Source organism: Amblyraja radiata, chromosome 27, assembly GCF_010909765.2.
Source record: "Amblyraja radiata isolate CabotCenter1 chromosome 27, sAmbRad1.1.pri, whole genome shotgun sequence".
Taxonomy (NCBI): Eukaryota; Metazoa; Chordata; class Chondrichthyes; order Rajiformes; family Rajidae; genus Amblyraja; species Amblyraja radiata.
The window spans coordinates 23,358,649-23,383,619 of record NC_045982.1 but is presented as its reverse complement, the minus strand read 5'-3'; the positions used below and the strand labels follow the sequence as shown (position 1 = coordinate 23,383,619).

General features: G+C 45.3%; 1 long non-coding RNA gene and 1 pseudogene across 2 annotated transcripts; both read left to right on the top strand.

Moving 5' to 3' along the window:
• On the top strand, positions 1–20,930 carry LOC116988563. 2 transcript variants are annotated; one of them, XR_004415989.1, is made up of 3 exons: positions 1–348; positions 20,386–20,388; positions 20,920–20,930. It is a non-coding gene; the product is annotated as an uncharacterized LOC116988563 (long non-coding RNA). The 2 variants fall into 2 exon arrangements; XR_004415990.1 differs by lacking the exons at positions 20,386–20,388; positions 20,920–20,930 and adding exons at positions 1,445–1,446; positions 19,071–19,083.
• An 865-nt stretch (positions 20,931–21,795) lies between these two features.
• LOC116988225 lies at positions 21,796–23,011 on the top strand (annotated as a pseudogene).
• Positions 23,012–24,971: the final 1,960 nt, after the last annotated feature.

Genomic DNA, 24,971 nt, shown 5'->3' with positions numbered 1-24,971 from the left:
TTGACTATGAAATTGTAAAATCTGCCGTCCTCAGAGCGTATGAGTTGGTTCCCGAAGCGTACCACCAAAAACTCCAGCGTTTCAGAAAATATGATAACCAAACATATGTTGAATTTGCTCGTGAAAAGGAGGCTCTGTTTGAACGCTGGTGTGCTTCTCAGGGGGTAAAAGATTTTGCCCAGTTAAAGTCCTTGATGATAATGGAGGATTTTAAAAACTGTCTTCCTGAAAGAGTGACAACATATCTTAATGAGCAGAAAGTCTCAGACGTGTCTAAGGCCGCTGTATTGGCGGATGAATATGTGCTCACTCATAAGGCAGTTTTTGGGGAGCGATCCTCTGGTTTTAGTGGGAGACCAGTTGATCGTGGTGGTGTTGCTGGTAACAGTATGAAAACTTTTTCTGTGCCAAATGACAGCAGCACTTCAAAGCAGTGGGAAGTCAAACCTGATAAAACTAACAGTGATTTGGGGGCTAAGGACAGTCCAATGTGTTTCTACTGTAAGGAGAGAGGGCACATTTGTAAAACGTGTCCCATTCTTAAAAAGAAAAAAGCGAAGCCGGTGGCTTTGTTCAACACACAGAAGGCACATGCAATCCCTGTGGTGCCTGAGTGATGATTTGGTGGATTTTTCTCCTTTTGTCATGAGGGGTTTTGTGTCTATGGAGGATGGGGACAGGAAAGTACCTGTGACAATCTTGCGTGATACTGCTGCCTCTCAGTCCTTCATTTTGGAAGATGTGCTACCATTTTCAGCTGAATCATCTGTTGGTTCTAGTGTCCCAGTTGTAGGGTTTGGTATGGAGCGCATGGGAGTGCCATTGCATACTGTTAACCTTGAGTCTGAGCTTGTTTCGGGTCGAGTAGCTGTGGGGATACAGCCACGTTTTCCCATAAAGGGAGTGTCGTTGATTCTGGGTAACGATTTGGCTGGGGGGAAAGATTTGGTCACTCCTGAAGTGACACCGGTTCCTATGTTGCAGTGTCCAGATAAACTTGCTGAGCAGCATCCAAAGGTTTTTGCATCATGTGCTGTCACTCGCGCTAGAAACCAAGCTACGTTTGATGATGAAATTGACTTGAGTGAGTGTCTCCTTGTGGAGCAGGATGGTGGATCCTGTGTTGCGCAGAGTGTGTCTGCATCACAAGTTGGTGAAATGTCTGAGGCTAAACCGGTGTCGTTGTCACGTGACCAGTTGGTTGCTGAGCAGAAATGTGATGCCGATTTGTCTGCTTTGATTGACAGCGCAGTGTCAGAGGTGGAAGTGGATTCCTTGTTAAAGGGATATTTTCTGAGGGATAACTTGCTAATGCGTAAATGGTCTCCTTTGAATGCATCTGGTCAGGATGACTGGAGCGTTGTTAAGCAGATTGTAGTGCCACATAGGTATCGGAATGAAATACTTACTTTGGCTCATGATAATCCTCTTGCTGGCCATTTAGGAGTTAATAAAACATACGACCGTATATTACGACATTTCTTTTGGCCTGGGTTAAAGAGGGATGTAGTGCAGCATTGCAAGTGTTGTCATGCATGCCAAGTAGCAGGTAAATCAAATCAGACTATCGTTCCTGCACCCTTGTATCCGATACCTGTAGTTGGTAAACCTTTTGAACGCATTATGATAGACTGTGTGGGTCCACTGCCTCGAACGAAAGCTGGCAACAAGTTTTTGTTAACCATAATGTGTGCATCTACCCGTTTTCCAGAGGTGATTCCATTACGGAAGATAACTGCTCCCACTATAGTGAAAGCTCTTACTAAGTTTTTTTCCTTGTTTGGTCTACCTAAGGTGATACAAAGTGACCAGGGATCAAACTTTATGTCTAAAGTATTTGCTCAAGTGTTGAAACAACTAGGCATCAAACATTGTCATTCAAGCGCTTATCATCCTGAGAGCCAGGGCACTCTCAAGCGTTTCCATCAGACATTAAAGTCTATTTAGACTGTCCCAGTTTGAACCGAAGGAACAACTAATTCAAATATTTTAATATAGCTTGTCCCTCTCACCTTAAACCTATGTCCTCTGGTTCTTGATTGTTCTACCATAGGGAAAAAAGCTCTAACTATCTCGCCAACTACAGGATATCCAGACTCTAAGTAACGCTTTTCTGAGTGACCCGGCCATGGTTATGCCATTGCATGTTAAGAAAGGAGACTTCCAACTGTGCTTAATATACTGACTGTCATAGGGAAAGTCATCGTAAAGGTCTTTCTGAACTGCCTCTTCTTAGAGCCCCTAACTCAGAGTGGAGAAATCTTCACCATCCAATAATCTGGAGAAATGTAGGGAGCATCACCACTGACAAGACATGGCTGAAAAATCATTGATTCGGTTAATCTGGAGGGACATTGTCAATAGAGGTCCATCTCCATCTTATGTTCCATAACACCATACTGTCCATGATACAAAACAATGGACTTACTGTACAAATGAGCTAATCTCAGTAATTAAGAGATTTGTTGTGTCATTGCTGTAACGAACTTCCCAATCATTCTCACCTCAAAGGTGCGCCTCATCCCGAGGACCTAATCTTTGGAACCATTTGGGAACTGATTCAGCCAATGGCCATGATATTCTAAATTGAAGGTCACCTGAACCTCAGTTGTTGAGCTGCAGTAAGCTTGTATTGAAACACACCAGGAGGCTGAGCTCCAAACCATCATCGACCTGTTGGCTGACACAGCTGAGAGGATGGATCATACATTTAACATCATAAGACAAAAGTTCTCCACCAATCTGCCCCCACTGCACTTCCCTTCTCTACACTAATAAACTTCATGGTCAGACTCTGGAAAATGTGGTCCACTTTCCATTGTGAACTTCGACTCATTGCACCTAGAGGCCGTGCAAGGACACCAGAAGACACACCACTACCCAAATTGCCATCTGCCCACCTCATCAGACATCTTCTGTCTCATCTTTTGAAAAGTCTGTGGTTCCCACAGTCAGTTCATCAGCCACCTCAGAATCAACAGAACTAGAGTAGAAACGAGTCATCCTCGATTACAAAAAGACTGTCTGAGAAGGACCCAAAAAAGAAGTATACTATTTGATGAAGGGGCAGATCAGGAACATGAATGTGTGGCTCATAGATATGCGTGGAAAAGAGGGATTAATGCCATGGAATATAGACATCATAACAAAGGATGTAAAGAAGATGTACGATTGGGACGAGTGTCTAGGGAGAAATCACATGCAGAGCTTTGAATAATACATTGTGACTGGTAAGTCAGAGGGGACAGATTTGATGGAAATAACATTAGCTAAAGATAAAATAAATCATAGTTTAGAATAAAGGTCAAATCAAAGTAAGGATTATAGGTAAGTTGCCAAGAAACATACAAAGAAGATAACCATAAAGTGATGGTTAAAATTTCAATGAATGGTATAATGAATAAAAGTAAGTGTTACAACGCAGTATCAGTGGCAAAACAAGGATCTTGGAGGTAATGTGTGAGAAGGAACTGCAGATGCTGGTTTAAACCGAAGATAGACACAAAAAGCTGGAGTAACTCAGCGGGACTGGCAGCATCTCTGGAGAGAAGGAATGGATGACATTTCGGGTCGAGACCCTTCTTCAAACTGGTTAGGGATAAGGGAAATAAGATGTAAACGGTGATATTGAGAGATACAGAACATTGAATGAAAGATATGCAAAAAAAGTAATTGAAAGCTGTTTGTAGGGGTGAAAATGAGAAGCTCCTGCGACTTGGGTGGGGGAGGGATAGAGAGGGAGGGAATGCTTCTAATTTGCATTTAACCTCACTCTGACAATGGAGGAGACCAAGGACAGAAAGGTCGGTGTAGGAACGGGAAGGAGAATTATAGTGTCCAGCAACCGGGTGATCAGGTTGGTTGATGCGGGCCGAGTGAAGGTGTTCCGCAAAACAATCGCCCAGTCTGCATTTGGTCTCGCCTATGTATAAGAGTTCACATCTTGAACAACGGATACAGTAGATGCGGTTGGAGGAGGTGCAAGTGAACCTCTGCCTAACCTGAAAGGACTGTCGGAGTCAATGGGAGGACATATAGCCACAGGTGTTGCACCTTCTGCAGTTGCTGGGGAAGATACCTGGGGTGGAGGTATTTGGGTGGGAAGGGATGAATTAACCAAGGAGTTGTAGAGGGAACAGTCTCTCCGAACGGTGGAAAGGGGTGGAGATGAGAAATGTGGCAAGTGGTAGGATCCCGTTGGAGGAAATTTCAGAGGATTATGTGTTGTAAGCGACGGCTGATGGGGTGGAAGGTAAGGACGAGGGGGACTCTGTCTCTGTTGCGACCAGGGGAAGGGGGAGCAAGGGCAGAGCTACGGGGTACCGAGGAGACACAAGTGGGGGCATCATCTATGATGGGAGAGGGGAACCCTGTTCCCTAAAGAACTAGGACATCTTGGGCGCAGATGCGGCATTGATGTACTCCGGGGGCGCTGTTCTGGCAGCAGCCATGTCAGCAGCGCGTCAGTTTTTTCAACCTTTTTTATTTTTTAGTTTGTTTTAAAGTATGTATTTAATGTTCCTTCGTGTGTTTGTGTGGGGGGTGGTGTGGGGGGGTAAGGGGGAAACCGCTTTGGTCGCCTCCTCCATGGAGAGGCGACTTTTTCCAGGTCGCCTCCCCCGTGGCCTAACATCAAGGATCGGCGCGGCCTTTCCCGGAGACGCGCCCGGGGCTTCAGCGGTGGGCGCAGCGTGGACTCTCGGCGTGGAGCGGGTGAACCCTCACTGGGGCTCGCTGGAGGGGAGCGCTCCGTTTCGCTGGTCCGGGGCAGCCGGCAGCCTGAAGTCGCAGCCTGAAGCCGCCGTCTGCAGAGCTCCAGCTGGTGCGGCGTCTACAGCCCGGGATCCCTCGTGGGGGACCCGGGGGAAGAAGAAGCCATCAATGCCGGCCCGCGGCCAACTTCTACCGCGGGGCCGGCATGGACTTACCATCACCCCTGGAGGGGAGCTTCGACCGCCGGCCCTGCAGTCTACGGTGCTTCTGGCTGCGGCGGGGACTTTAAATCTTGATCGCTGGCCTGCGGCCTACAACAACTTAAAGCCGCGGTCTCCGGTGAGGAAGAGCCGATCCTGGAATGACTCTGGACTCTGGTCCTGTCCACGGGGGGGAAATGGAGGAGGACTGGCCAAATGTTTGTGCCTTCCACCACAGTGATGAATGCTGTGGTGGATGTTTGTGTTACATTTTGTGTGTTCTTTATTATTGTATCGCTGCTGACAACCCAATCCTTGCCGGGTCACTGCTCGTGCGGTCGGTGCAGAGAGTAGCTTTGAATGTTTGTCTCTTCGTTGATTGTGTTCCTTTCTTTTTTTAAAAGCTACTGTAATGCGCCCTTTAAATTGCCCCTCGGGGATGAATAAAGTACTTGATTGATTGATTGATTGATTGATTGATTGATTGATTGATTGATTGATTGATTGATTGATTGATTGATTGATTGATTGACAAATGAATTGGGAGTCTTTGTGGCTAGTGGTGGGATCCCGTTGGAGGTGGCGGAAATATCGGAGGGTTATGTGTTGTATGCGATGGCTGATGGGGTGGTAGGAAAGGACTAAGGGAACTCCCGAACTATGTCAAAGATACCTCACATGCCATTTGTCTCTTTAATGACTTCCGCTTTCCGAGCCCCCACTCCCTCATCTTTACTATGAACGTTCAGTCACTCTACACCTCCATCCCCCACCAGGAAGGCCTTAAAGCCTTCTGTTTCTTCCTCGACCGCAGAACCATTCAATTTCGTGGGGGCGCTGCGAGTCGGCTGCCCTGCCAGCAGCATGTTCGTCATTTCTACTTTTTTTGTTTTTTTTAGTGCCCAAATGTGTGTTTTAATGTCTTGGTGTGACTTGGTGGTGAGTAGGGGTAAGGGGGAACCGCTTTTGGTCGCCTCCTCCACGGAGAAGCAACTTTTTCCATGTCGCCTCCCTCGCGGCCTAACACCATGGATTGGTACGGCCTTTTCCGGAGTCGGGCCCAGAGTTTCAGCAGGCGGCGCATCGTGGACTTTTCATCGCAGAGCCTGGGACCCCTCGCTAAGGATCGCCAGAGAAGAGCTCCGACCGCCAGCCCGCGGCCGATAACATCCTGAAGCTGCGGTCTGCGGAGCTTCTAGCCACGGGGGCGGCGTGAATTTACTATCTGGAGCCTGGGTTCCCTCACCGGTGACAGCCAGAGAAGTGCTCCGACCGCCGGCCTGCGGCCTACAACATCCTGAAGCCACGGCCTCCGGTAGGAAAGCGCGGATTCGTGACCTCCAAACTCCGAGTGTGTTCGACTGTCCTGACGTCAGAGTTTCAACCATCCCAACAAGAGGGCCTGTACATCTGGCCGGCCGTAGCAGCAACTACGGAGGTTTATGGCCCCGAGCATGGGTGAACAATGGAGGAGGACTGACTGTACTTTGTGCCTTCCATCACAGTGAAGAATGCTGTGGAAGATGTTTGTGTTTAATTTTATTGTGTATTGTGTGTTCTTTTTTGATTGTACCACTGCTGGCAAATTCATTTCACTGCACTTATATGTGTATGTGATGAATAAAACTGATTGATTGATTGATTGATTGATTTCCCTCTACTAACACTCTATTCCACCTAGCGGAGCTGGTCCTCACCCGCAACAACTTCTCCTTTGACTCCTCACACTTCCTCCAAGTCCAAGGCATAGCTTTGGGCACCTGCATGGGCCCCAGCTATGCCTGCCTCTTTGTAGGGTACATCAAACAATCCCTGTTCCAGGCGTACACTGGCCTTATCCACGAACTCTATCTCCATTACATTGACGACTGCATTGGTGCTACCTCCTGCACCCATGCAGAACTCATGGACTTCATCAACTTCACCACCAATTTCAATCCTGCACTCAAATTTACTTGGACCATCTCCAACACCTCCCTCCCCTTTCTTGATTTCACAGTCTCCATCACAGGAAATAGACCATTGACTGACGTCTATTACAAACCCACTGACTCCCACGACTATCTCGACTACACTTCTTCCCACCCAGCTTCCTGCAAAGACTCCCAATCCCTCCGTCAACGCCGCATCTGCGCCCAAGATGAGGTGTTCCGTACTAGAACATCCTAGATGTCCTCATTCTTTAGGGAATGGGATTCCCCTCGCCCATCATAGATGAGGCCCCCACTCGTGTCTCCTCAGTACCCTGTAGCTCCGCCCTTGCTCCCCCTCCCCCTGGTCACAACGGAGACAGAGTTCCCCTAGTCCTTATCTTCCACCTCATCAGCCATCACTTATAACACATAATCCTCTGAAATGTCCTCCAACGGGATCCCACCACTAGCCACATTTTCTCATCTCCACCCCTTTCCGCCTTCCACAGAAACTGTTCCATCCACAACGCCCTGGTTAACTCATCCCTTCTCAACCAAACCACCCCCTGCCAGGTACCTTCCCCTGCAACTGCAGCTAATGCAACAACTGTCACTAACCCTCCTCCGTCGCCTCCATACAGGGACCCCGACAGTCCGTTCAGGTTTGGCAGAGGTTCACTTGCACCTCTTCCAACCTCATCTACTGTATCCGATGTTCAAGATGTGGACTCTGATACATTGGCGAGGCCAAACGCAGGCTGGCCGATTGTTTCACGGAATACCTTCGCTCAGCTCGTGTGAACCAACCTGATGTCCCGGTTGCTGGACACTTTAATTCTCCTTCCCATTCTGACGCAGACCCTTCTGGCCTTGGTGTCCTCCATTGTCAGTGTGAGGCTAAACGCAAATTGGAGGAACAGCATCTCATATTTCGCTTGGGCAGCTTGCAGCCCAGTGGTATGAACATTAATTTCTCTCACTTCAGGTCACCCTGGCGTTCCCTCTCTCCCTATCCCTCCCCCCACCCAAGTAGCACTAGCTTCACATTTTCACCTTACAAACAGCTTACAAAGGCCTGTTTCCTTTATCGTCGTTACTTTTTTGCATATCTTTCATTCATTGTTCTTTATCTCTCCACATCAACGTCTATATCTCTCGTTTCCCTTATCCCTAACTAGTCTGAAGAAAGGTCTCGACCCGAAACGTCACCTATTCCTTCTCTCCAGAGATGCTGCCTGTCCCGCTGAGTTACTCCAGCTTTTTGTGTCTAACTTGGAGGTAATAATTTGCAGACTGCTGAAGAAGGCTCAATCCATGTTCTAGCATTTAGATAGGTAACATTTCAAAATAATTGTGAGGTGGATTTTGTTAGTAGAAATAGTAAGATTAAACGAGAACTTACCAGTTTGAAGTTTGATCGTTATTTTATGAGGAGTAACGTTGAGAGAATACGTGAAGAACCCAGCCAGGACGCATGCGTGTCATTCTTCAAAGCAGCGGTGGGAATTCACAGATAACTGTAATGACTAAACATAGTAAGATTAAAGAAGAGATACCAGTTGAGTATATGATCAAGGGTGGGAGCGGAGGGCACATGACTATTTGTATATGACACGTATTCCCTCAACGTTACTCAACGCTAAGTGCCATTTCTTTGCCTCTGATGATCTTAGTATACTCCGTATATAATAGTAAGTGTGTTACAATACAGAGACGATCATCTGTTGGGTAGGCCCTGAATTCAGTTTTTAGGCCTGCTGACCCCTGTCTGTTCTGTTTGACTAATTCATTGATGTGAAAAGTTAAATTTCCAGATGAAATAGTCATGTTGTCCAGCCTTAGTTTCTGTAGCGACTGGAACCTTTGTGCCGTGACCAAGGCCATCAGCTTGACTGTTTTCATAGTCAGTTTCTGTAGGGACAGAGCTGTAGCTGGAGACCAGTTTCTTAACATGGTCAGTACAATGCTCACATCCCATATTTGGGAGTACCTGGTTCTTGGGGGATTAACATTAAAAATGCCCCTCATGAGTTTGGTTACTAGGGGGTGTGTCCCAACAGAATGCCGCTCTGTTTCTTGCCACAGGTTTGTTGACAGAGCACTTCTGGCGCAGTTGATGGCACTATATCTGAGCCCCTCATCGTAATGGAGGCTTGCCAGGAATTCCAGAACTGACGGGATGTTCATAGATCTGTGGGTGATGTTATTGTTGTGACAGTACATTTCCCATTTCTTGATGTACACCAAGTACTGTTTTTTGGTGGACTGTCTGTGGGCCGCTGAAATAATATCCACTGTTCGGTCCGTCAGTCCCAGGTGTAGTAGAGGTGCTGTCAAACTCTACAAATTAATAGGTTTATATAATTATGACATGGGTGACTTTCCCTTGTTACGGGATGAACCAGTAAATTAGGTCTATGATGGATGGTGATGCATGGTTCTAATACCATGTCGAGTATCACCGGGAACCATGGTTGAGTAGGCCAATCGGGTACTATCAAAATACCAGACGCAGAGTCTTGCTGTATTTTCCTTAATACCCGACTGATGAGGCAGAAAGGAGGGAATGCATAAATAAACAATTTCCCCCAATGCAGCGAAAATGCATCTGTTGCCGCTGCCCCAGGGTCTGATTCCCATGAAACATAATTCGATAACTGGTGATTGAGCCTGGATGCGAATAGATCGATATCTGGTGTTCCATACCGTGCTGTAATTTCAGCAAATACATTTTTATCCAACATCCATTCAGTGTTTTCATTGAATTTGCGTGACCTGGTGTCTGCCACTAAATTTAGTTTACCTGGTAAGTAGGTAGCTGATATCCAAATATCTCTCTGGATACACCATTGCCAAATTGTGTTGGCCAGATTGTCACATGATGTCGATTTGTTTCCACCCATATGGTTGATATATGCTACCATGGTGGTGTTGTCAATTTGTAGTCTAACATGCTGGTGATATAACCCAGAACAATATGACTTAAGGCCATGGAATGCACTTAACATTTCCAGGTAGTTTATGCCCAGTGTTTGTAATAATGATGCCTCTGGTGCATTGCATCTCCCTCCACAGCTGGAGATGGAATTGGTAGCACCCCAACCAAGTGCACTGGCATCAGTTTGTAGTACCATAGACGGGTTGCTGATAATGATTGGATTGGAACAATGCCTAATGTTATCTTTCCACCATTTTAGTCCCATTATGGCCTCTGTTGGTAGCTTCATTGGTCTGTCAAAATGACCACCATTAATTTTGAGTGCTCGTATTTTAGCCCTCTGTAAATTTTGATAATGTAAAGGTCCGAATTGTGTGGCTGGAAACGCAGCCACTATTTTGTCAATTATTCTTGCTACCAGTCTGATGGATGGTTTAGTGATGTCAATGATTTTGCTGCAAGCCTCTATTAAGGCTGTAACCTTTTCTATCGGCAAAGTCACTGACATGTGAACTGAGTTAATGGTGAACCCCAGATAATCCATTGTGTTAAATAACATCTGTGGTCACCTCTTATGGGTACTGTATAGTAAGCATCTTTTAAATCGATGCTTGCCATGTAGTAACCTTTGGAAATCAATTGCTTAGCAGTAACAAAGGTTTCCATCTTGAAATGAATATATTGTACGAAAGTATTCAAATTAGTCAAATCTATGATGATGCGGCAACCACCATCTTTCTTGTTTATGATAAAGATTTTGGACACGAGTTCCTGTGATTCGTGTTGGGTTTTCTCAATTACTCCTTTTTTATAAAGCCGCTGTAGTTCAGCATGTGCTTTTGATTTTCCTTTGCCTGTAAGCACGAACATTCGGTTCAGTACATGCTGAACTGGAGGGTTATGTTTTTGTATAAATTCTATGGTATAACCCTATACTGCTTAAAATATAAGTGTCAGTAGTTAACTTATTCCATGCATCCAGATAGAATTGTAATCTCCCACCAACCTCCATGCTCCCTTCAATTCGTAAAGAACCAGACCCACCTACCTCCATGGTTACTAGTGGTAGGTTTGTTACTTTTTCGGCATCCTCCGTGGACGTTGAGGCGCCGGTGTCTGGATCTGTAGTTGGGTTGAGGGTTTGTGCATTTTCCAGGAAGGCCGGTCTGGGCCTTGGCCTAAAAAAGACCGATGTTGAGTGTTCCTGGCCTTCGAGCTTTCACCAGTTTGTCTTGGCCGACTGGTGGGTGCGTAGGGGTGCTGTTTCTGGCCGAAGTAGTTTTTGGACGTTGCTTTAATGAGCCCCAGGGTTTTAGCCTCTTCGTCAAGTTCTTTTACCTGTTTGGATAAGTCACCTCCAAATAGTAATATTGGTGGTTTGGAGGTTCCAGGTTTGCACAGGCCTGCAAATTTGGGGTCTAAAGCCGGTTGGATGGCACTCTTCCTAATACTATTTAACTCGTATTGGTAGTTGCAAAATAAAGCCGGTGCATCCTGGTGATCTTGTGTCATGTCTTTTTCGTTTATTGTGCGGGCGAAAGCCGTAATTCCCGCTGTTAGGACTTTCAGAACTTTCTGTAGTTTCAAGTCCCTGGCTCTGATTGAGGCTCCGACATGTTTCCAAATACACTGGTTGACACTGGGAACATTCAGTGATTTGCAGTTCCCTGGTGGTAAGTGTCTTGCTATGGTGTCCAATAATGCCTGTCCTTATAGCTGGTTGAATGACATGTAGTCGATACTTGCAGCTATTTTAGGCTCCAGGTTTTGGCCAGTTTGGTCGGGTTGAATGAACTGGGACACCATATCAATAGGTTTTCTTGCACCCCATGCACACTAGGGGTATGTTCTGCACACCCCTCTTCAGGGTCAGCCCAGAATTGACCCCCCGTACTCCCCTCTGATGAGGAAGAAACACTGTGCAGCCCTACAAGAGGTACTGCTGTAGGACTTACTAGCTGCCCACTGTGACTAGTCTCCATCTCCTGGAGCCTGCCAGTTTGGAGTATTTGCTACAACAGCCGCTCCAACTGGCTCCAATGCTCTCGGGCATTGGCCACTCGCGGCTGCTCCTGTTCCTCAAGCCGCTCCAATCGGCTCCAATGCTCTCGGGCACTGGCCGCTCGCGGCTGCTCTTGTTCCTCAAGCCGCTCCAACCGGCTCCAATGCTCACGGGCACTGGCCGCTCGCGGCTGCTCCTGAAGCCGCTCCAACCGGCCCCAATGCTCACGGGCACTGGCCGCTCGCGGCTGTTCAAAGTCGGACTCATCGGAGTCAACGACTGTTAGTTTTTTGCTTCGCTTTACCGCCCGGCTGTGGCCGGTGCGGGAGCGAAGTCGGGCACAGCTGTTCCCATTACGGGAGATTGGTGTGCCGTTGGCCGCTGCTGGCTGCCCGCAACTCCGCGGTTCTCCCCCGCCAGCTTTTTCGCAGCCTTCTTGTTTCTCGTGGATCTGTCCATGCCTCCACCTGTGAAGTAAGTGGAAAGAATGCAGAGTCTCCTTACCTGCTGTTCCCGGCTTTCAAATTCTGCCGCTAAGGGGAACGTCGTTCCCCCTGCTGTGACTCGTTGCAATGCGTGTAGCGATATGACACACATGCGTCCTGGCGGGGTTCTTCACGTAGTCACTCACGTGACTCCGAAGTAAAATAGGAAAACATGTGGTAGAGTCAGGGATTGATATATCAAGAAAATTGCCCCTTCAAGCACACATTTGTTTTTTTGGACAATTAAAAGATTTATGGATTAGCGGAGCTTCATTCATTTCATGCTCATTCATTGTTTCCCTAAATTCCCTTAATATTCAATAATATATCACTCAGCTTTGAATATACTTAATGACAGTTTGTATTTACTCTACCTGGAAAATTTCCTCTGATCTCAGTCTGAAATGATCAATCGTTTGTCATCATGCAGCTACTTCAAAAGTTATTTTGGCCACTGGTAACACCCAGTATTCCCCACTTCAGCTCACCAGTTGTGAAAGTTGTCACCTTATTCCTGTTTTTGACATTTGAAAATGATCAAAGATAGTTGGGACCTGTCAAAGAGAGAAAAATCATGCCAATAACTAGATTGCTCTACGAAACTAAACAAAAACAACACACCTCTCTTTTCCCTGCCCCACCCCCCCCTCCCACCCAATCAGTCTGAAGAAGGGTTCCACAAGAAACATTGTCTATCCATTCCCTCCTCAAGTGCTGCCTGACCTGCTGAGTTCTTTCAGCACTTTGCTTTGTACAATCTTGTAGTATAATTCCAGAAAAGTGATCACCATTTCTCTGTACCTAATTTCCATAGAGCCTCATTTGAAATGTCATCTAAGACAATCCTCCTCATTTCTGCACTGATAGCCTCCTTCAACAGTAATTAGTTTTGCGTATTATTTTTACGTGTACTGAGGTACCATGAAAAGATTGTTGTTGCATGATTCCAGTCAAAGAAAAGACTACGTGATTACAATCAAACTGTCCACAGAACACAGGTAAATGATTAAGGATACAACATTTAGTGTAAGATTAAGTCAGATGAAGTCCAATTAAAGATACAGGTAATTCACAGGTTTCCAATGAGTGATGAAGTCAGGACTGCACCTTTGCTGGTGAGAGGACAGTTCAGCTGCCTAATAACAGCTGGGAAGAAACTATCCCTGAATCTGGAGGTATGCACATCAATCTTCTGTACCTTTTGCCTGATGGATGAGGGGAGAAGAGGGTATAACTGGTTCTTGATTATGTTGGTGGCCATGCTGAGGCAGCGTGAAGTGTAGATGGAGTCAATGGAAGGGAAGCTGGTTTGTGTGATGGTCTGGGGCTACGTCCAAAACTCTGCAATTTCTCTCTGCAGCGGTTCCCTGCAGGGGGGTGTCTGGCATGCAGCAGCTGAGAACATGAACCAAATACGAGTGGAATTATAGTTGCATCCTACCAATCAATGGCATGATGCATTATAATTCGAAAAGTCAACTTCACTGAACTACCCTTATTCCCAACATTGCACAGAACAGCAACATCCTTTTTGATGTGTGAGAGTGACAACTCAGTGGAGAAGCAAATTGCTTTTAATGAGATGATTAGTCACTGGTCAGAAAATGCATGCAACCAAATATGTAGCTACCTCATTACCATTTGACACTCCCACCTTAGGTAGTATAACTGTAGTATCTGCATGCACCCTCCCCCTCTTGGTTCCAGTACGTGTGTAGACCAGTTGTGGTCAGTGCTGGGACGTGTGGATGTAGTGTCTTAATAAAGACTTAGTGAAGGACTAAGGACCACGTCTAAAAACCTTTACAGAAATGATTTCTGTTTTCTTGGTATCTACAATGACAAAGACAAAACAAACATTTGGTTCCTACCACATTATAATTCAGTTAGATGAATTGTCAATATATCCTTTTATCCTAAACTACTTCAATTTGCTCTTATAACACTAAACAAGGCAAAAGTACATCAGTTTGAAGAAGTGTCCAAACATAAAATGTTGCATGTCCATTCCCTCCCCAGATGCTGCATGACCCACTGAGTTCCTCCGGCACTTTGTGTTTTCTTCAAGATTCCAGCATCCGTAGTCTCTTGTGTCGGCAAAAGTGCTCTATTTTAAGGATTGTGGCATTAAATGCTTATGGAATGTATTTTCATGTGAAACTCATTTCCCTTATGTCATCTGTGTGGTTATCTCTGTGTCTGAGGAAACCCATGTCCAACTGTCCACGTATTGACCAAACGTTAGTGGTAACACAAGTAAAACTATGGTAGTTCAATAATAATAACTAAACAGAATTCACTGCTCACAGACAAGAAAGTTGATGCAAGCAGATTATATTTCTCTTTATCATCCACTTGGGAAATTATTTTTATCATATTTTACACATCCTGTTCCCATTTTCTGATAGTATTGCCAAAGGATCTTGTAGGTACAATCTTCAGCAAACAGAATGATGTGCCTTCCAAAGCATTAATCAAATTGATAACCCATCTCAACATCATTGAGCCACAATAACCAGCATGCACAAGAATAAATGCAAGGGACAAGCAGTTCTTTGGTGATGTCCAAAAAGAGAAAAAAAAATCACAAGATAAGAAATAAAAATAATCAAATAGATTTGCACTGAGAAGTCAAGCTGTTGATAAGATTTGTATCTGGGCCCCATAGCGTTGAGATTTTCAGTTTCAATACAATTTTATGAGCTTCATTGAGATACGAGTAGATTAAGGGTGGTTGGAGGAGGAACTAGGTAAAATTATGAAATTGAGGAAGATAGAGAGTTGTGATAATAGGGGATCAGAGATATTGGTATTATCAGTCTGAAAAAGGGTCCCAATCCTAAACATCTCCTGCCTATTCCTTCGCCAGATGTTGCCAGATCTACTGAGATCCTCCAGCACTGTTAATTGCTCAAGATTCTAGCATTGGTAATTTCTTGTGTCTCTATTGTTATTAAATTAATGACTGAATTTATAATTTTGCTGTAGATTTCTGCAGACCAGTAAGTTGGTGTTTTGTTTGATTACTGGGCAGGATAAAGCAGATAGTTTATTAATATTTTGCATTTCAACGTAATGTGTGCCTAACTTAACACATTTGAGCATTTTAAATCATTTAATGGTTGAACTGCTAAAGTCATTTGCATAGAAACATAAAAATTAGGTGCAGGAGTAGGCCATTCGGCCCTTTGAGCCAGCACCGCCATTCAATATGATCATGGCTGATCATTCAAAATCAGCACCCCGTTCCTGCTTTCTCCCCATAGCCATTGATTCCGTTAGCCCTTAGAGCTATATCCAACTCTCTCTTGAGCACTGTGTAGCCCATGTTATACTTCCCAAAATGCAACATCTGGCATTTCTCTGTATTAAATTCCATCAAACATTCCTCAGCCCACCTGCTGCAATTTTTTTACAACCATCTTCACTATCTACATTGCCACCCACTTTTGTGTCATCATAAAATCATAAGTGATAGGAGCAGAATGAGGCCATTCGGCCCATCAAGTCTATTACACAATTCAACCATGGCTGATCTATATCTCCCTCTTAACCCTATTCTCCTGCCTTCTCCCCATAACCTCTGACACCAGTATTAATAATGAATCTATCTATCTCTGCCTTATCATTTGCAAACTTGCTAATCATGCCATGTACATTGTCATCCAAATCATTGATATAGATGTCAAACAACAATGGGTCAAGCACCAACCCCTAATTACAAGCTTCCAGTCAAAAAAACAATCTTCGGCTATCGCCCTCTGGTTCCTTCCATGAAGTCAATTTTCTATCCATTCAGATATCTCTCCTAGGATCCCGTGCAATTTCACCTTCCAGAGCAACCTACCATGTGGAACCTTGTTGAATGCCTTAAGGGGCTGTCCCACGAGCATGCGACTCCATGCGGCAAACGCGACCTAAAGGGCCTGTCCCACCAGCATGCGACTCCATGCGGCAAGCGCAACCTAACGTGGTCGCTTGAGCCATACGGCCTCGCGGAGCCGGTCCCACTTCGATCGCCGGAGCCGTATGGAGTTGTGCGGAGCTGGTCTCGACATTGCGCGGGGCTCCGAAAAACTGACCGTATTCAAAAATTCCGCGTGGCAATGGCCTGCCGGCCCGCAGACACCTCAATACCGTACGCACCGCCTCAACGCCGTACGTCACACGCGGACTTCGCTCGAACTTCATGTCACTCACTCGACCTCTGCGTGGCCCCCGCTTCTGGTTTGGTCGCGCTTGCCGCATGCAGTCGCATGCTCGTCGGACAGGCCCTTTAGGTCGCGCTTGCCGCATGGAGTCGCATGCTCGTGGGACAGGCCCTTTACTAAAATCCACATATACAACGTCTATAGCTCTGCCCTCCAACCTTTTTGGTCACATCTTCAAAAAAAACAGTTTTGTATGAAATTACCTTCCATATACAAAACATGCAGACTATCCCTAATCAGCCCCTGTCCATCAAAATGCATGTACATCTTACTCCTTGGAATACTTTCTAGTAACTTTTGACCACAGATGTTGGGCTCACTGGTGTGTAGTTCCCAGCCTTTCACCTGCAGCCCTTCTTACATGGACGTGCTGAATTTGTCTTCTGGCACCTCACCTGTATTTAATGATGACGTGCAAATCTCAGCCAGGGTATCTGCAATTACGTCTACATAATTTAAGCATGGAATCAATGCCTAGTATATAAGGTTTTGGCCACCACTGTGAAAGAAAATCAGGGAAATCATGCTTTGTATCTGGTAAATTGATATTATTAAAGCAGGTCTGTCTAATCACATCTCTGCAGTTGTTAAGTTGTTGCATTCACGTGTTGCAGGATTTCTTACATTGCAACAGTGGCACAGCCTTAAAAATGTTTCTTTGGATGTGAAAAGGCCAGGGTCATGAAAAGCATGATATAACGGTAAATGTCAGCCTCTTTCTTCATTGACATCACTATATAAACATGGAAATGTAGAAAGGTAAAAGCAGAAGGGGGTCACTACGCCAACCTCAGGCTTGCTGCACTATCCAGTTTTATCACAAATAATCATTACACAGTCAGTAACTAGCTCTCTTCCTTGATTCTTCCAGCCCAAGAAAAGGGACTCGATTCCTTTTGAGTACCTTTAATGATTTGTCCTCAATTGCTTTTCGTTCGAAAATTCCACATGTTCACCACTCTGGGAGAAATAAAATCTCCTCATCTCCGTCTTAAATGGCTTAGCTCTTATCTTTAGACTATAATAGAATCCGTTTCACAGCTCACTCTCAATGCCACCTATTCTCACCCCTCCGTACAGAACACTGAGTCTCCAAACTGTAATTGTTATTGGAGATTCTGTTTAGGTGTAGTAACATTTTAGATTAAATTACCTTTATGTTGATTGGTGTGAACGGATAATCTTTGTTTCATTGTTTGTGCCTCTTAGTAAAATTACAGTGTGATTGTGCACATAATGTATCCACTGATATAATAGTCTGCAATAATCAGCCCTCTACACGAATCAGCTGTGACCATTTGAGAAAATTACAGTGCTTCCTAAATAATAATTAATTGTGTTATTGCATGGATTGGATTGGATTACAAGGACATCACTTTAGAAAGATCAATTATTGAATATCTCCAATGCTTTCCGATATAGTTTATATTTCAGTTGGAGAAATAAATGCCCTTTGTTAAGTTATTTCAACTTTTTCTTTCGCTGAAGTATGGCGTTATAAATGAAAATTTATATCTTAAACATTATTTCTTAAACAAACAATGACTCTGTCTTCGAATGTTCTAATATTGTAAAGTTTATTGTTGAAAATCATGGATGTCAGCCAGATATATTTGGATGCATACAATCCAGTAATTCCTTTGATAGACATTGTAGTTTAAAAGCAACTGCTTGCTAAACTTGTTTAACTGAATGCAGAATAATTGCATGCCTTCTATAATCTAATTTTCTGCATCTAAAAGTTACTGGAGCATACAGAGATACCTTGCCATTATTATCATATTATCATTCCACATACTTACTATATAAAATAAGTGATCCTTGCAAATGAGATCAAGTCTTTGTTGGCAATGCCATAATGGGTATTTGGGATTGATTGTCACCAACGTCACTAGGTCAGAAAGCATCAGCAATGTTTCAGCTGCAGATCTAATCCCTTCCAGCACATCAGTAACATTGACTGTGCAACAGATACAGTATAGGCTCTTCACAATATAATGGTAGCATTGAAATATAGAATTATTAAGTGTAAAGGAAAACTCTTCGGCTCATTGAATATTAACCAGTTCATTAACAGAGTTTGCCACTTGGTCTTCCCCCAGAAGTAAATGTTTTCATATTTGTGTAATCATTCCTGACCTGAGACTAAAGGATAGTAGGGATATATGATGATAGATGCTCCCTTGTTTAAGTTTATTATTGTCAGTTACTGAAAAGCTTTGTTTTGCATGCTGTCCAAACAGATCAGATATAAACTATATCTGTACAATAGATGGAGCAAAGGGGAAGATAGAGAGTGCAGAATATAGTTCTCAGCAATGTAGCGCATCAGTTTCTTAAACAAAGTCCAATGTCCTCAATGAGGTTGAGGTGGAACAAACAATACTCTGGCTTATGGAAGGACCGGCTGTATTTCATGTAAATTATTTCGATAGTGGGGAGGGCTCATAATTGACTGGGCATAATCCACCACTTTCTGCAGTCCTTGCACAGCTGAGCTTTAGTATTGTATCAGGTCTTCATACAACCAGTCGGGACACTTTCTGCAATGCATCTGTAAAGGTTTGTTAGAGTGTTCAGAAACATGCTGAGCCTCGTTAAACATAAGAAAATAGAAACATGGGGCACCTTCTTTGTGATTACATCTATGTGCTAGGCCCCGGACAGGTCATCTGAGATGTTAACAGCCAGGAATTTAAAGCTGCTAACTCTCTCCACGGTCGACTCACCCATGAAACCCATGTGTGGTCTCCAACTTCCCCTTTCTGAAGTTCACTTTCCAGAGACTGCAGAGGCTGGGTATGTTTCCTTGAAGCAGAGGAGGCTGAGCGGAAACATTTAGAGGTATACCAAAAGTACAAGGAGAATAGACAGATAGTTCCAAGAGGCTTTCTCCAAATCATGTGAAAAATTTCACGGTAAGTGGGGAAGAGGCTGACAGGGGATCTGAGGGAGATTTTCTTTTCACCCGGAATGTTCTGGAATGTGTTGCCTGAGAGGGTGGTGGAAGTGAGTATTCTCACTTCACTGAAGAAATTAGGGATGAACACTTGAATTGCCATGGCATAGAAGGTTACGGGGCAAGCACTGGTAAATGGTACTCGTGTAGAGTGGTCATGGGCAAGGTGGGCCAGAGCCTGCTTCTGTGCTGTATGAAATGACTCGGATAGCTGCTAAAATCAGGGGCCTCAGGCCACATAGGCCAGCGCAGCACAAGGTCAGGCCTTTCAGGCCATAATGTCAAGACCATCTCTGATCTATCTGCACATAATCCATATCCCACCATTGCTCTATACTCTATATAGTGGAATTCTCTGCCTCAGAGGGCAGTGGAGGCGGGTTCTCTGGATGCTTTCAAGAGAGAGCTAGATAGGGATCTTAAAAATAGCGGAGTCAGGAGATATGAGGAGAAGGCAGGAACGGGGTACTGATTGAGGATGATCAGCCATGACCACATTGAATGGCGGTGCTGGCTCGAAGGGCTGAATGGCCTACACCTGCACCTATTGTCTATTGTCTATACCTGTCTGATCCATGTACCTGTCTAATGTTTCTTAAAAGTTACGATATGTAAAAAAGGTTGCCGACCCCTGGTCCCCAAACCCTTGAGCCTGTCCCGCCATCCTTAGTGTTCATTGATATTTTATTCACAATATTAGGATTTCGTAGAGGGAGAGAGAGAGATAGGTTGAATGAAGGTATGAAAGAAAGAAAGAAAAAGGTTGCTCAACAAATAATTAGAGATCACAAGAAAGAAACAAGAGAATGTATATATGTGTGTTATATATTTATGTAAGTATATGTCACACATATATATATGCATCATATATATATAATGAATATATATGTGTTTATATATATAAGAAACTAGAAAAAATATATATGTGTGTGTTGTGGTGCGTAGGTCTCGAAACGAAAGAGAGGAAGTCCACGAGAGAAAGATGGCACCCAAACCCTTGCCTTTAAACCCTCAGGTTAAGGGCCGCCTCTGGACTGAATCATTCCCGTGCCGAGGGGTTTGACAGTTCAGATGGCCCGACCCTTGGGAGCTGCCACAGGACCCCCCCCCAGAACCCGAGGTACGAAACGCACCGGCGGGCGCACAACCTGGCCGGCCCGTGTGCGGAAGTCAGCCGATCGGGGAGCTGGCGGAGGCACAGGTGGAGGGACACAAACTGTTCCCATCCAACATTGATTACACTGTGAGTGGAATAACTGAAGTCGGGTGGGGATTACTGAAATGGCGGAAGTTACGCTCCATTGCGTACTACACTTTCAGTCCATTGGATTTTGCAGGAGTGGACCATCTTGCTCCGCTCTAAGATCTTTGGTACACAGTGTGTGAGTGTGCAGTCAGATCATGTGGTTGCAGCCATTTTTAGTTGTCTTCCTGCCAGCATTGAGTTAATGTAATAAAGACTTCTGTTGTACCTTGAAGACTCTCAAGTTTTATACAGACATAGAAACAAGAACACGAAAGTGGTGTAAGAAGTGGAATACTGAGATTTCGGATTGCATCCAAAGACCTAGATAAAAGCCTATTTTTTGATGGTTTTTTTTGAGTTGTGTAGTGTACTCGAACTAACATGTTTCAGCAATTCAATCATTTCGATCCCGAGCGAGAAAGGTGGTCATCGTATCTAATGCTCGCTGAGTTTTATTCTGAAAGTATGGCAATTACGACTGAGGAAGAAGGCTTTCTTGTGTTCAATGTCTCCAGAAATTTTTGCACTACTTCAAAATTTACTTACAGAAGAAGTAACTGAAGTTTCATATGCTGAAATCACAATGGCTTTGCACCTGCATTTCAAAGAAAATCAAAATTTCCTCGCGGCTCGCCTCGATTTCTACCGGACGGTGGAACAGGAAGGGCAATTGATCACCGAATTTCTTGCAGAACTTCGCACCAAGTCAAAGGCATGTGATTTTAAAGTTCAATGCTGCAAAAAATGCCAAGACAATGCGTTGCAGGATAGACTGGTCATGGGCTGCAGGCACGCATTCATCCAGCAGGCGATTCTCAAAGAATCGGACGCCTCATTGAAGAATGTGCTGCAGTGTGTTAAGATGGCCGAGCTGCTAAGTAAAGAACTGCACAAAATAGCTGGCGAAACAGCGTCAAAGCTCCCTCAGGAGGTGAATACAGTTCGTCGGAATCGTCCAGAAACCACTTGATCGACCCAGAGCAAATCCGGGGAAGGAGGGACAGTCTCCTGTGGGGGGAGGATTGAAACCCTGCTACCCCCGTAGGAAAGTTGAGAAAGGGCAAGAAAGCGCAAAACACAGTCGACCAAATTGCGGAGAACATTTTTATTGAAGTGCTTGGTGTGTCCATGATCACCGACAAGCCGAGGATTTCGCTGCGGGCCTCGAACGTCGATCTACAATTCCAGGTGGACACTGTTGCGGCTGTGTCGCTGGTGGGTTAGGACATCTGGGATCGGATCGCCGAAACTGAAACCGGACAACATCCGCCTTTTCGGATACAGACCACAGTCCATTCCCACGAAAGGCAAATGCACTGTCGCCGTTTCCTGTACTGGTATGACACAGATGTTGCCGCTGATCGTCGTTGGCAAAGAAGGTACATCCCTGTGCGCCATCGACTGGATCCATGCTTTTAAGCTTGACATGAACGCCTTATTCTACGATGGATCAACTATGGCATTGCCATCTACTACGGATTGCAACATGGTCACAAGTGCGAGAAAAACCTGCAGAAAGTTCTTGACCAGTTTCCGGCCATATTCACACCTGGACATTGCACAAAGATGAAGGCATGGCTCATACTCAATGACGATGCCGTCCCTAAGTTCTTCAAACCAAGACCAGTTCCGTTCAGTCGAATCGACGCCGTCTTGAAGAAATGGGAATTATCACCCATGTGGACCATTTCAGAATGGGCCACACCCATAGTTGTCGTTCAAAAGCCTTGCTGCAAGGTGCGCATCTGTGGTGACTACAACGTTACTGTAAACCCTCAATTGCACATTGATCATCACCCCATACCAAGAGTGGACGAGCTGTTCGTCAAGCTGCAAGGAGGACAATACTTCTCGAAATTGGACATGTCCGATGCGTATCGCCAAGTGGAACTGGATGACGAGACAAAAAACCTGCTCATGATCAACACGCGCAAGGGTTTGTTCAGATACAACCGATTGTCGTTTGGACCGGGTACCGGCGCCGGCCATCATTCAGAAACTGGTCGACAATCTGGTTGCCGGGATTCCGTATGTAGCCGTCAACCTTGATGACATAATTGTCACCGGCCAGACAGAGGAAGAATACCTGCAGAACCTAAAGCAGGACCAGGCACTGAACAACTACGGCATGAAGTTGCGCATGGACAAGTGCGCATTCTTCCAACAACAGGTCACTTATCTCGGACATGTGATCTCAGCAAGTGGTCTAAAGCCATCGGAAGAAAGAGTGGACGCCATTGAGAAATTGCCGACGTCCGAAATTGTGAAGCAGCTTGAATGCTTCATTGGCAAGGTGAACTACTATGGCAAGTTCAAACCGGCACTTTCGACTTTGCGCCATTGAACAACCTGCGAAAACAGGACGTCGAATGGCACTCATCCAAAGAGTGTGACCATGCATTCACCAGGTTGAAGGAGATGTTCGCCCAGAAGACGCGTTTGGTCCACTATGACCCATCGAAGCCGATCTCGCTGGCCGCCGATGTATTGCCGTATGGTCTTGGAGCTGTAATCTCACAAATGGCACCAAACGGCAAGGAAGAACAAATTGTGTTTGCATCCAAAACCCTGACGATTGTGTTTGTTGTCCGAATGTTCCACCAATATTTGAGTAGGCGACATCTCCTGCTCATAGCCGACCACAAGCCGTTGCTGACTATTTTCGGAGAAAGGTTTTCCTGTCATGACGTTGCAGCATCTATAATGTTGGGCCCTGATCATGATGGGATATGATTACCACATCATTTACCAACAGTCTGCCGAGCATGCCAATGCCGTTGCACCGTCTCGTCTACCGATTGGACCCGACCTGATGTTCGATAAAGAGGAAGCAATTATGGAAATTGTGACGGACGTGAACTTGCTCAACATGTGGGTCATCGCCGATTTCCCCATCTCCACAAGAACGGTCACAAACTACACGAGCACAGACCCCATTTTGTCGAAGGTACAACATTTTGTCACTCAGGGGTGGCCGAAGTCCCAAACTGGACAAGGAATTCCGCTCATTCCCAAATGCACAAACGGAAATCTCCTCAAAGGATGGCATTCTGCTCCGCGATTGTCGAGTGATCATTCCAACGGAACGGCGATCGTAAATTTTGAAAATGTTGCACAAGACACACATTGGAATTGTGCGAATGAAGGCGCTCGCCTGCATGCATGTGTGGTTGCCGAATATCGAGACCTGCACACCATGGACTGCACACCATGTGCTGAAACAGCGCCGAATATGCCGGAAAAGACTCCGCATGGCCCGTCCTCGACCAACCATGGCAGCAAATCCACATAGATTTTGCCGGACCATTCCTGATGGACATGTGCTGGTCGTCATGGATGCCCATTTGAAATGGCCACATGTTATCCAAATGAGTAAATATCCGACCACCGAAACAACCACTTCAGTGCTCGACGATTTGTTCGCCATTTGGAGATTGCCCTTAACAATCGTAAGTGACAATGGACCAATTTGCCTCGCAAATGTTCGGTGACTGGTGCAAACATCACTCAGTCATGCATCCGACATCAGCACCTTTTCATCCACCCTCAAATGGTGAGGCAGAGCGGCTCGTCGGCATATTCTAGCAGGCCATGAAACGTGCTGTAGGAATTGAAAATAAATCGAAACAATTGGCATTGCGCGATTTCTTACAGCAATATCGAACCGTTCCAAACTGCACTACCGGTCGAACACCAATGGAGACGGTGCTCGGACGTCAAGTGCGCTCTCCCCTATCATTTTTTAACCCAACCCGTAACTCTTATACGGCGCTCACTCAGCCAACGAAGTCGAAAAAGTCCAAATTTGACATTGGCGACCACATATATTACCGCAATTATATGGCCAAGCAAAGCAAACGGTGCTCTGGCAGGATCATGGCTCGCATTGGAACCTAAATGTACACTGTCCAAGGACAAGAAATACAATGCATGCAGTCTGGCACCTTGGTGCTGAATCGTATGGATGCTGGAGTGCCTGACTTGCCCCTCCGCTGGCTTGACGAAGTTCCGCCAGAGGAACTCCCTGCCGATCTGCCTGTGGTCCTTTGTCGATCGACACGTTGCAATCGTGGTATTCCCCCAAGGCGACTCATTCAGGAATAGAGACGTTCAAACTGGAAAGGGGGAGTGTGATGTTTGGTGGATCTTGAGCGTTGGGAGGATCCGTTGCTCCTCCCATGCAGCAGATGGCGATGTTTTTGTACATAGTTATCTCTGTTTGTGCACAGTGTGTGAGTGTGCAATCAGATCGTGTGGTTGCAGCCATTTTTAGTTGTCTTGCTGCCAGCATTGAGTTAATGTAA